This window comes from Rattus norvegicus, chromosome X, assembly GCF_036323735.1.
Source record: "Rattus norvegicus strain BN/NHsdMcwi chromosome X, GRCr8, whole genome shotgun sequence".
Taxonomy (NCBI): Eukaryota; Metazoa; Chordata; class Mammalia; order Rodentia; family Muridae; genus Rattus; species Rattus norvegicus.
Window position 1 is genome coordinate 104,149,091 of NC_086039.1, and position 13,994 is coordinate 104,163,084.

The 13,994-nt window shown below is 41.9% G+C and overlaps 1 pseudogene; it reads left to right on the forward strand.

Annotated features, from left to right (window-relative positions):
• Positions 1–193: 193 nt before the first annotated feature.
• On the forward strand, positions 194–13,383 carry LOC120099159 (uncharacterized; annotated as a pseudogene).
• The last annotated feature ends 611 nt before the right edge of the window (positions 13,384–13,994 follow it).

The following is a 13,994-nucleotide window of genomic DNA, read 5'->3' on the forward strand; positions in this document are numbered from 1 at the left end:
TCCCTGAAACAGACTTTTCTCCTACACAGTATCCTCCCTTATTTCTCTCAAAGCAGAAGTCATTCTTCCTTGACGTCGTTCACCCGATAAGCATACCCACTAGGAAACTGCCAGCAGCATGAAGGCAGAAGCTGTGAGGAAACATAATCCCAGAGCGATGACCACGCTGTACTCCCCAGATTAAGAGGTCTCCATGGGAACGTCTTCAAGGTTAGAGTGGAATATTGTTGTCACGGTTATAGATGAGCACTTTGACCATATGCCCCAGACTACGGAGGTCTTTACCGACACGTCTTCTAGATCCTGTCTAGAAATTGATCGTGAAGAGAAAAAAAAAACAAAAGGCTTGGAGAGGCCGGGAATAGAACCTGAGACAACATACGTGTAAGGTATGCGCTCTACCACTGAGCTACAACTCAAAGCCTCACTCCAGACCTCTTTCCAGCCTATATGAACTGACAGAGACTCAAGCTACTTTTTATAGTGCCTGAAGATATTTATATCACATATTTGCATATCATTATCGACAATTTTTATGTCATCACTTCTATGGGAAAAGAATCGATTTCCAATGCAAACAAAACAAGATCAAGAACCACAACAAATTTTGTGCTCTGCAAAACATGGCAGACCTACATCACTTGTGACTATTGTGCTAAATTCATTAGATTGTGCTTCTGAAGGATTAGGAACATCAGGCAATATTGAAGCAGGGATTGGGTAGATGGCATTCTGAGGTTGGGTACAGCGAGTCTACGGTTGCCTTTAGTCTTCTGGGCCTCCCTTCTATGGAGCCTACCAGGAACTCTCTCAGACCCAGGCTCTGCGCCTGCCCAAATCCGGGTATAAATTTTATCTTAGGCAACATTGTACATTTACAAATGTTCTGAGGAAGGAAGAACCTTGAAGATCAAACGCAGGGTCAAGTGAAGAAGCATACCAGAGAAGTACCTTGATCCAGCCTCTGAAGGAAACAGGAAACAGTTTTTTTTTTATCATTAGGTCTAGCTTATATCAACTCGACAGAAGGCTTTAATTCCACTCTAGAGGTCACAGGCTGTGCATTTGAATCAGCTATATTTAGCTATTTGAATCACTGAAATCCAGGGTACAGAGTAATGTTGATGACATAAAAGTTAATGGGTGGACAGCATACGCCCACAAAAGAAAGTAGACATCAGAAAGGAGATCCACAAGTGGTGTAATAGCCTAGGTGGTGGCCAGAAGCGGGTGACAGGCATCCTAATCACCACATCTCTCTCATTCTGCTTATGGACACCCTGCATTCCCTGCATCTGACCATGCACATATTATGTACACACAACCCAGCCTCAGAAGTCCTTTGGTCTCCAAGTTTCTGTCCACAATTTCTCCTTATTCCTCACGGCACAAATATGTCTGTTTTGTGCAGCTTCTCATCCAGCATCGAGAACATTCTGGGTCAAGAACAAGTTGTACCCATGTTCATGTCTTCCGTTGTTATTTTCAATTTTGTCAGTTATGTGTGTAAAGTTGCCACATTAAAATCAGGACCTTTCCTTGGTGCTTGGGAGCAGTCATGGCAATTCTTGCTGCAATCTGCACCACGATTCCAGACCGGAGGCTCCTTATCATCTTCCTCGGCGATTTTGCCTTCATGGCAGGCAATGCCTTAAAAGTAATCATTGTCTTGGAACCAGCAGTGATGTTCCTGAGCTGGATAATTTTTTATACGATATATTTCTTTATTTACATTTCAAATTATCCCCTTGCCCGGTGTTCTGTCCTTAAACACCCTCTGCCCTCCCTTGTCACCCTTCCCCTTCCTCTTCCCCATAAGGGTGTTTCCCTCCCTTCCAGCCAGCTTACCACTCCTCCGATGTTCCCCTGCACTGGGGGTCCAACCTTCGCAGGACCAAGGGCTTCCCCTTCCACTGGTGACCCAACAAGTCTATTCTGTGCTACATATGCATTTGGAGCCTTGGGTCAGTCTGTGTATAGTCTTTGGGTAGTGGTTTAGTCCCTGGTAGCTCTGGTTTGTTGGCATTGTTGTTCTTATGGGGTTGCAAGCCCCTTTAGCTCTTTCAATCCTTTCTCTGCTTCCTCCCACGGGTATCTCTCTTCTCAGTTCAATGGTTTGCTGCTAGCATTCACCTCTGTATTTGACATGTTCTGGTTGTGTCTCTCAAGAGACATCTCTCTCCGGTTCCTGTCGGCCTGCACTTCTTTGGTTCATCCATCTTAACTAGTTTTGGTGACTGTATGTATATGGGCCACATGTGGGGCAGGGTTTGAATGGCCATTTCTTCGATCTCTGCTATAAACTTTACCTCCACCTCCCCTCCTATGAATATTTTTGTTCCCCCTTTTAAGAAGAAGTGAATCATCTGCACTTTGGTCATATTTCTTCTTGAGCTTCATGTGGTGTGTGGATTGTATTTTGGGTAATTTGAGTTTTGGGCTAAAATCCACTTATCAGTGACTTCATAACATGTGTGTTTTTCTGTGATTGGATTACCTCACTCAGGATGATACTGTCTAGTTCCATCATTTGCCTATGCATTTCATGAAGTCATTGTTTTTGATAGCTGAGTAGTACTCCATTGTGTAGATGTAACACATTTTCTGTATCCATTCCTCTGTTGAAGGACATCTGGGTTCTTTCCAGCTTCTGGCTTTTATAAATACGTCTGCTATGAACATAGTGGTGCATGTGTCTTTGTTGTATGTTGGAGCATCTTTTGGGTATATGCCCCGGAGATTTATATCTGGGCCCTCCAGTACTTTAATGTCCAATTTTCTGAGGAACCTCCAGACTGATTTCCAGAGTGGTTGTACCAGTTTGCAATCCCACCAACAATGGAGGAGTGTTCCTTTTTCTCCACATTCTTGCCAGCATCTGCTGTCACCTGAGTTTTTGATCTTAGCCATTCTAATTGGAGTGAGGTGGATCTCAGGGTTATTTTGATTTGCATTTCCCTGATGACTAACGATTTTAAACATTTCTTTAGGTGCTTCTCAGCCATTTGACATTTGTAAACTGAGAATTCTTTGTTTAGCTCTGTACCCCATTTTTATTATGGTTATTTGGCTCTTTGGAGTGTAACTTCTTCAATTCTTTATATGTTATGCATATTAACCCTCTATCGGATGTAGGATTGGTAAAGATCTTTTCCCAATCTGTTGGTTGCCATTTTGTCCTAACCACAGTGTCCTTTGCCTTACAGAAGCTTTGCAGTTTTATGAGATCCCATTTGTCGATTCTTGATCTTAGAGCATATGCCATTGGTGTTTTGTTCAGGAAATTTGCTTCTATGAAGTTATGATAGAATTCTGCACTAAACCCATCTACTCCTGGGGTCTCTTTGGTTGGGAGACTTTTAGTAACTTCTTCTATTTCTTGAGGTGTTATGGAAATGGTTATGTGGTTTGTCTAATCTGGATTTAACTTTGGAACCTGGTATCTATCTAGATAATCGTCCATTTCCTCCAGATTTTCTAGTTTTGTTGAGTATAAGCTTTTGCAGTAGGATCTGATGATTTTTTTAAAATTTTTCTCAGATTTAGTTGTTACGTCTTTCTTTTCATTTCTTATTTTGGTAATTTGGATACTCTCTCTGTTCCCTCTGGTTAGTTTGGCTAACGATTATTCTATCTTGTTCTTTTTGTTTCTACATGGTTGATTTCATCCCTGAGTTTGATTATTTCTTGCCCTCCTCTACTCTTGGGTGTATTTGCTTTTTTTTGTTCTAGAGAGTTTGGGTGTGCTGTCAAACCACTAGTGTATACTCTCCCGTTTCTTTCTGGAGGCACTCAGAGCCATGAATTTTCCTCTTTCCACTACTTTCCTTGTGTCCCATATATTTTGGCATGTTGTACCTTCATTTTAATTAAAGTTTAAATCTTGAGTTTCTTTGTTTCTTTCTTGATCAAGTTATCATTGAGTAGACATGAGAGAAATCTGTGGAGGCGCCATCCACACCAGCTCCAGACCATAACAAGAGTCACGTGGAATCAGTCCTGACAGCATGTTACCAGAGCGATTGGGACATGATAGGTAAGTCAGTTCCTTCTCTCTTCCCTTCCTTCTGTGGAGCTGTGGTGCCATGGGATGAAGCATCTTGGGATATCAGACACATTACTGTTCGGTATTTCCTATGTGAGACAGTGACTTTATCACACAGATAAAGGATGGATATGCTGTAAAGGATCAATGTGAATCAACTTATATAGGGATGTGTGGCAGGATGTGTGGCACACACACACACACACACACACACACACACTTGATAGAGGATGTTCGTGTATATATCTTCTATACACACTGACTGTGTAGATTGTGGTCACTTCCATGGAGCAAATTAATTGCATGGAAACGTGGGCTTACCCCTAGGAGCTCTGTGTGTGCATGCATGTGTGCGTTCATATTTAGACTCATACAAGCTTCTGTCGTTCCCTCATGTGTATTCTTTATATTCAGCTCAGACCAGGATTGGGTTCCAATCTCAGATTCCCAGCCTGTGTTCTCCCCCTCCATCTGGCCAGACACGCACAGATGCAGTTCCCATTACAGCCACGGGGTGGAAGGAAATCTATATTCTTAAATATTCATGACAAGTCTGATGTTTTACAGAGTAGCAAATATCCCCCAGTGAATGGACTTCTCCTGCCTTTGTGAGTTTAACAGGTGTCCTAGTAAAGTTCCCTTTTTGAATGACCGCAAAGCTAGTGCTCAACAACTCATTTCACCTCTGCTTAGTGTAAATGTGCAGGTCAAAATGTATATACAGGGGTGATTTGTATAGAATATAGTATTCATGCTTGGATTTTGTTCTGTCACTTTTATTTGCTTTTTGAAACATTCCAACTCCTCTCCAGAAGGCTATGGTAGGGCTACCCTTATCCCTCCCTGTCAGACAACATCATTCTCTGTCCATCATTTGCATTGTGCTGTATTATGCTCCCCTGTGGCTCTGCAGAGCAACCGTGTGTGTATGTGTGTGTGTGTGTGTGTGTGTGTGTGTGTGTGTGTGTGTGTGTGAACTGTTTTACAATTATTCTTTCACGGCAAAACTAGAATCATTCTGTTCAGGAGAGTTTATACTTTGTTTTTATGTGTGTTCATCTGTGTGTGCATGTGCACATAGCCTTCTGAGAGTGTGTGTGTGTCTGCTTGTGATTGTGTGTGAGTGTGTGTGTGTGAGTACGTGTGTTTGTGTGTGTAATGTACCTGCATATTAATGGGGGGGAGAGAGAAAATGTGTGGGCACACATGTGCCAAAGTGCACAAATGAATTTTTGTAAATGTTTATTTGCACTGTGTGAGCCTGTGCATGTTTTCATGTGTGTGTGCGTGAGTGTGTGTGTGTGTATGTGTGTGTATTTGTGTGTGTTCATTGCATGTAGATGTTGACATTCAGGTGAAGGCCACAAGTATTCATTAGGAGACTTAATCTATTACTTTCTGATTTACTCATTTGAGGAAACATCTCTCACAAACCTGAAAAATGACTGGAAGACAAATGGTCCCACCCAGTCACCATCTCCAAGACATCTGCTTATAATTACATGTGTCTCTATAGCCAGCATTTTGATTTGAAATACGTTGTGGAACGGATAGTCCTAGAGTACAGGAATTGTTTAGGAAACTAGTTAGGTGCAGGCTTTCATGATCGTGAGCAAAGTGATGCTCATGTCAGGAACGTATATTTGGTATAGTATATGCGTCAGACACTGTCAATAGGGCCACACAATGGCCATTTTCTCAAGACCGTCCAGGTGTTATCAGTGTGCCCATTTAAACAATGGATTCATTTAGTTATCAAGTAATTATATGATAAAAGGGAGTTCCATATATCTCAGTAGAGGCAGAAGCCAGGATCTACATGTGTGCATCTATGTGATACCTATATTTATATATGTTTTTATAGGTGATATATATATATATATATATATGAAATGTGTTCATCATATGCATTGCATTGAAAGCTGAAATCACACTTCTATATATTATTTTGAGATAGGGTCTTACTCTGTAGCCCTAAGTGCTCTAGAACTCATTATGCAGACTGACCTAAAACTTGCAACAGTTCAGTCTCTCTCTCCCAAGTCCTGGGATTGTGAGTTTCCTCAATCACACTTATCTTGAAATCACACTTGTAGGCAATGCCCTACTTCACTATTGTACCAAGTATGTGATTCTCAATTTCACGATTATTATTTAACACGATTTCGGAACTTTAGTATGTGTGCATTTGTATGCATTATTTTATGTGCAGTCCTCATTTTTACCACCTCATATCTCTGTATTAGGAACTAAGACTTTTTCTAGTAAAGACACTATGTTTACTAAGAAGGTAATACTTGAGACAGCAACACGGACCAGGCAGCAGTCATCCTTATGTCAAAGGCCTGGGTGTAATAACTAAAACCACAAGAGGGAAGTAGAGCTCTGACTCCCTCAAGTTGTCGTCTTTGTCCTCTGACCTCTAGCAATGTGCTCTGGCATATGCACACTCTGCCCATCTATAAATAGATAGATGACTAAATGAATAAATAAATGAATAGATGGATCAATCAATCAATCAGTAAATGCAGTACCTGCTCTAAGAGTTAATATTTGGATGGGAATGAAAGTTGGCGGTAGAGACACCACTTGGCAGACATTTGGAAGGTCTGGGGTCTGATATCCCCCACACAAAAAGAAGTCAATTAAAAAGCAACTGCAAATGATGAGTGTTGCACTATATACTACTTCAAAACAAATGGCCAATAAAGTAGATTTCCTGTGTCTGGGGGAAATTTCTCAGTGTCAGAGCGTAGGTTTTGCATGGGTTAGACCCTAGTTCATTCTCAAGACCCAAAAATTAGTACAGTGATATTCACAGCCCAGTAGAAGATTTTCTGTAACTATGGGTATGAATTATGAACTTACAAACACAGGGAGAGATCTGAACCCAAATGCCAATATATATGGATCATATTATAATGTATGTGGGGTACCTGGTACGATGGTGCCTGGCACTGCATCTGATGGCCTACAATGTATCCCCAGGACCCACATGATCTAAGCAGAGGAACACTCCTGAAAGTTGCCCTCTGGCATTGACATGTTAAGCAAACGTATACATATATGTAAAGAATATAAATAGATATAACTTATAAGAAACAAGACAACCTTATTACCTATTGAAATAGAATATAAAACTAATCCTTTACAAGACATATACCTTATTTAAAGGCATACAAATAATATCTTGAACACTTAAATACAAGCACGTGTACCTAAGTATAAGTAGAAATCAGGGGAGAGTTGTGACATTAATGTTATAGGGAAAACTAAAATCAAAGTGCAATAAAAGTGTTTGAGCAAACAGTAATGCAGGTCTAAATTCACTAGGAAATGTTAGCCATTCATGCCTACATTCGAATCGTGCAACAGAGCATCGACTGAAGCTAAAATACAAGAAAGATAAGAAAAAGATATGAGAAGTGATTAAAGATGGTGGGTGAAATTAACATGCTTCTCTGAATGCAAAAGCAAGTATGGGGAAATAATTAATTCAACAATGAAAAGACCTGCATAATGTAACCTCAAGGGCAATCCCATAAGAAGACATAGAGAACTCCATTGTGATACAAGGTAACAATTTCAATATGGACATGGAACATGAGTGATGACTGACTGACTCCATGTGAGGCTAGTAGATCTTGGACACCAATGAGAATACAAATTAAGATTGTGGAGAATGTGAACATTGACGAAAACAGGCAGTTTATAGTCTGAGGCTAGAGTATTCCTACTATTGTTTTGAGACAAAGTCTCCTGTGCGGTTCTGACAGGCCTGGTTGAAGTCCTAGAGATGCAAGTGTTTCTGCCTCCCATCCGCTGAGGTCTTAATGGCCTGTGCCGCCATGCCTGGCATAATTGAGCTATTTGTGCTCACATGCACTGTATTAATACTTCTTCTGTTGCAGTGATAAAATGGTGCAGTGGACACAAACTAACAGGGAAGCAATTGTCTTGGACTCTGTTTGGTAGGAATAGACATTTTAAAGTAGGGAGGACAAGGAAGGAGGCCGGTGTGTGAGCAAGAGCAGGAACACGACTGAGCACATTTGCATCCACACTCAAGAAGCACAGAGAACACCAGTGCATTGAGGCTATAAATGCCAACACTCACCCAAGTGATGTACTTGCTCCAGCTAGGTACTCCCTGCTAAAAGTTCCTCTCCTCCAACAGAGCACCACCAAGCCACTATGGTTATGATTTCCATGACTTCAGCATTAAGATATAGATGCACTCTGTTTTTCCATGCAAATCCTACAACTTCTTAGAAGAAATTGGAAAGCAAATTAGCACGCTGATTAACCATTTTTATAGAAATAAAAAGGGCCCAAATTATATCATGAAGGAAATGTAGAAACAATGCTACTTGATGTGAAAACAGATTATGAACCTACAGTAGTGAGAGAGTGTGCTACATTGTCAAGATAAACAAGTACCTAGGCATGCTGGGATAAGCCCCAAATCCCAGCATTGGGAATCAGATGGAGGAGAGTCAGGACTTCAATGTCTTCGTTGGTTATATAGTGAGGTCCTGCAAGTGTGGAGTACACGACACCCACCATCTCAAAGAAGCAAAAGACACAAATATCAAAGGAACACACCGAGTCCAGACACATTCTCACAAATACATGGGCGGCTGATTTCTTTAATGGTAGCCCCTAGCCTTGAGCCTCAAGTGCACCTCCCCTTATCTTTCCATGTCTCAGCAGTCCAGGAGACCCTGACCTGCCTTTTCTCTGCCTGCCAGGCAGACTTTATCCCTCTTTTGTTCCCTCTGCTTCAGAGAGGTGGCAAATGGCTCCAGACACTGTATAGACCAGACTGCTACACATGTACGCTCGTCTCGTCGCAGTGTCCTAGGTTTGGGGGTTAAGACCTCTGCTGTGGTGCCTGGTTCCTGGGACAGCAGATGCTCAGGAAACATAATGGAAAGTACAATCAGCACATCTGAGAGTAGGACTTACTGGAGTGTCATCGTGGTTTGGCTGGTAAAGCATTTGTTTCACTGGAGAAAGGAGAGAATCATCTCCCAGGGATTGTTCTCTGATATCCACACATGGCTGGTTTGCTAATGTCCTTAGTGTCCTATGTTACTGTAACTGATAACTCTAGCTCTTTCTCTAAGACTTAAATTACACTTATTGATGAATGTATGTGGCCAGTAAAGAACAAAGTTTCCCATTATGTTTCCCCGGAACATTCTCAAACAAAGCCCCTTGAAATGGTAGAAGGAATCGCTGCTCACCTTCTGAGAATTGGTTTTGAAAATGAAGTGTTCCTGACGTGCTCTAGTTTTAAATGTTTGTTTCCTGCCTAATGGCTCCATTAGGAAAGTTGTGGAAACTTAAACAGAACTGTAGGAGAAAGTATTTCCCTTCAGATTCTTCTGAGGGACTATATTATCCTACAGGGCTCTGAGATTCCTGTAGGCATGTGAGAACGCCTCTCCTCTGACAGGCGTTCCCGCTCATATGTTATACTGTAGTTGTGTGTGTGTGTGTGTGTGTGTGTGTGTGTGTGTGTGTGTGTGTGTGTGTGTACATACATATATACATATATGGATACTCGGGTCAGGAATACCTGCATGTGTTTTCCCAACTTTAGGGAAATTTAAGTGCTCACCTCTGGAAACCCATAAGCTCGGCTACAGAGAATGCTCCCATCACTACATCACCTAAGTAGACATTTTAACGGAGTCCACAAAGACGTTGGTTTCCATGGCAACCACAACGCTCCAGTTCTCTGTTCAGTAACTAGGAACCTTCCGCCCAATCCTCCCTTCTTTTCTCTCCAAGCAGAACTCATTGACCCTTGCTATCTGTCACCTGAGAAAGCCACCCACTAGGGAAACTTCCACCAGCTTGAAAGCAGAGCTTCACTCAAGCTCAGAACAAAACAATCCTGGAGGCACATCCACGCTGTACTCACCAGACTATTAAAACCTCAGGGAAATAACTGGATTATTGATGACCATTGTCCTTATGGTCCTAGATGAACGCTTTAACCAGTAATTACCTATGCATATAGGCTCTCCCAGCAAAAAATTAAAGCCTGGATATCTTGTGAAGAAACAAAACCAGAACACAAAAAGGACCCCCGTGATGCTGGGAGTCGAACCCAGGTCCACTAGAACGCAAGGCAGTCGCTCTACCGCTGAGCTACATCATCAAGGGTAACAGACCTTCCATCACAATCCATATAAACCTAGGGAGACTGAAGCAACATGGCTACAGCTACAGGGAGCTGCAACACTTTCACAACATGCCGGCATCTGCATCTCTTCACTGCCTGCAATTAATAATTTCAAATCAAGTGCTGCTATGGGATTTCTTTTATGAAAAAAGAAAATATACTCAACAAAAACAAAGTAATAGTATTAAGAACAAGAATCTTTTTTAAAAACAAATTAGAAAAACGTTTATTGAAAAATGACAACAGGTACAAAAAGGTTAGGCCAATGCAAGGAACGCTCTCCGGCTTCAAACCTGCTCACTTCAAACTTACCAATTACCTTAAAAATCCACCCCCTCACTCTATCCCCCACTGACACGAAGAAATGAGTTTTGGGCCTTTCCCTGTGTCTGGTTACTCCTCATAGTTTTATAATGGCTTAGTCATGGTTTTGTGAAGTCTTTATTTTTCTGGACTCAGGGTATACTGGCTCGCCTAAGGGTCTCTTGCCTTCTTTCCTCTGACTGCCTCCCTATGTGTGGTCCTTTGTGGTCCATACTGGGTGTAAGTCACAGGACCTTGTATGTTCTACAGAAATGTTCTAAAACTGAGCTACATTTCCAGCCTCCCTGTGTAACTTTAACACCAGAGAGAACAGGATTCCCCCTCCCGGTCACCGACATACTTTATGACTCTTTTATGTACCTTATCTATGTCTCATTTTATACATAAAAAGGTAATGTTCATTCCCTTGAGTGTGAAATGGTTCCTCAGTGAGAATGTATGTGTTCTACACACAGCCCTTATCGGTGTATAAACTTGTATGCAAGCATTTATTTGACCTAACACTAAGTGTTAGAGTTCGTAACTTTTAACATCTACACCTGATCGGTTAAGTAGAGATATTAATATGAGTATTCCTATCAACACAAATATTTATTTAATGTTTTGATATCTAGGCAAGCTTCAAATTTAACTCAGGTTTACAGTACAGCTGAACAGTACCTGTGTTTTATTTTCTGTATAAAATAAAACTCAAACTTTTAAAAATAAAAGAAATCATAAGTTCTTCAAAACATGGCAGACCCACAATGAATTGTCAGTATCATGTCAAATTAATAATAATGAGTGACTGCAGGGTATGTCCGATCTGGCATAGGTTGGGAAGATGGCATTGAGAGTTTGCGTAGAGTGAGGCTGCGGCTGTGGTCATGAATGGGTGCCTCCAGTGGGCTTCGATTACTGACATGTCTGAGACTCAGTCTCTGGGGCTCCCTGACAAGGGTTGAAGTTATTTCTTCAGCAAGCAAATGTGAGTTTGGAAAAGAACCGAGGAAGGATGAACCTTGAAGATCAAACACAGGGTCAAGGGGGGAAACATAGAAGAAAGTGTCTTGATCCTGTCCCTGAAACAGACTTTTCTCCTACACAGTATCCTCCCTTATTTCTCTCAAAGCAGAAGTCATTCTTCCTTGACATCGTTCACCCAAGAAAGCATACCCACTAGGAAACTGCCAGCAGCATGAAGGCAGAAGCTGTGAGGAAACATAATCCCAGAGCGATGACCACGCTGTACTCCCCAGACTAAGAGGTCTCCATGGGAACGTCTTCAAGGTTAGAGTGGAATATTGTTGTCACGGTTATAGATGAGCACTTTGACCATACGCCCCAGACTACGGAGGTCTTTACCGACACATCTTCTAGATCCTGTCTAGAAACTGATCCTGAAGAGAAAAAAACAAAAAGCTTGGCGAGGCCGGGAATCGAACCCGGAACAACATACATGCAAAGTATGCGCTCTACCAGTGAGCTACAACTCAAAGCCCCCTGGAGACCCTCTTTCCAGCCTATATGAATTCACAACGACACAAGCTACTTTTATACTGCCTGAAGATATTTATATCACACATTGGTATATCATGATCGGCAATTTTTATGTCATCACCTGTATGAGAAAAGAATCAATTTCCAATTCAAACAAAACAAGAACAAGAACCACAACAAATTTTGTGCTCTGCAAAACATGGCAGACCTACGTCACTTGAAAATATTGTGCTAAATTCATTAAAATGTGCTTCTGAAGGATTAGGAACATCAGGCAATATTGAAGCAGGGGTTGGGTAGATGGCATTCTGAGGTTGGGTACAGCGAGTCTACGGTTGCCTTTAGTCTTCTGGGCCTCCCTTCTATGGGGCCTACCAGGAGCTCTCTCAGACCCAGGCTCTGCAGCTGCCCAAATCCGGGTATAAATTTTATCTTAGGCAACATTGTAGATTTAGAAATGTTCTGAGGGAGGAAGAACCTTGAAGATCAAATGCTGGTTCAAGTAAAGAAGCATACAAGAGATGTAACTTGATCCAGCCTCTGATGGAAACAGTTTTTTTTAATCCTTATGTCTACCTTATATCAACTCGACAGAAGGCTTTAATACCACTATAGATGTCACAGGCTGTGTATTTGAATCAGCTATATTTAGCAATTCGAATCACCGAAGTTCACAGTACAGAGTAATGCTGATGACATAAAAGTTAATGGTTGGACAGCATACGCCCACAAAAGAAAGTAGACATCAGAAAGGAGATCCACAAGTGGTGTAATAGCCTAGGTGGTGGTCAGAAGCGGGTGACAGGCATCCTAATCACTACATCTCTCTCATTCTGCTTATGAACACCCTGCATTCCCTGCATCTGACCATGCACATATTCTGTACACACAACCTAGCCTCAGAAGTCTTTGGTCTCCAAGTTTCTGTCCACAATTTCTCCTTATTCCTCACGGCACAAATATGTCTGTTTTGTGCAGCTTCTCATCCAGCATCGAGAACATTCTGGGTCAAGAACAAGTTGTACCCATGTTCATGTCTTCCGTTGTTATTTTCAATTTTGTCAGTTATGTGTGTAAAGTTGCTACATTAAAATAAGGACCTTCCCTTGGTGCTTCGGGAGCAGTCATGGCAATTCTTGCTGCGTTCTGCACCACGATTCCAGACCGGAGGCTCCTTATCATCTTCCTCCGCGTTTTTGCCTTCATGGCAGGCAATGCCTTAAAAGTAATCATTGTCTTGGAACCAGCAGTGATATTCCTGAAGCGGATAATTTTTTATAGGTTATATTTCTTTATTTACATTTCAAGTTTTTCCCCTTGCCCGGTTTTCTGTCCTTAAGCACCCAACCCCTCCCTCCTCCACCTCCCCCTCCCTTTTCCCCATAAGGGTGTTTCTGTCCCATCCAGCCAGCTTACCACTCCTCCGACGTTCCTCCGCACTGGGAGTCCAACCTTCGCAGGACCAAGGGCTTCCCCTTCCTCTGGTGACCCAACAAGTCTATTCTCTGCTACATATGCATTTGGATTCTTGGGTCAGTCTGTGTATAGACTTTGGGTAGTGGTTTAGTCCCTGGTAGCTCTGGTTGGTTTGCGTTGTTGTTCTTATGGGGTTGCACGACCCTTTAGCTCTTTCAATCCTTTCTCTAATTCCTCCCATGGGGATCCCTCTTCTCAGTTCAATGGTTTTCTGCTAGCATTCACCTCTGTATTTGACATGTTCTGGTTGTGTCTCTCAAGAGACATCTCTCTCCAGTTCCTGTCGGCCTGCACTTCTTTGGTTCATCCATCTTAACTAGTTTTGGTGGCTGTATATATATGGGCCACATGTGCGGCAGGGTGTGAATGGCCATTCCTTCAATCTCTGCTATAAACTTTGCCTCCACCTCCCCTCCCATGAATATTTTTGTTCCCCCTTTTAAGAAGGAGTGAATCATCTGCACTTTGCTCATA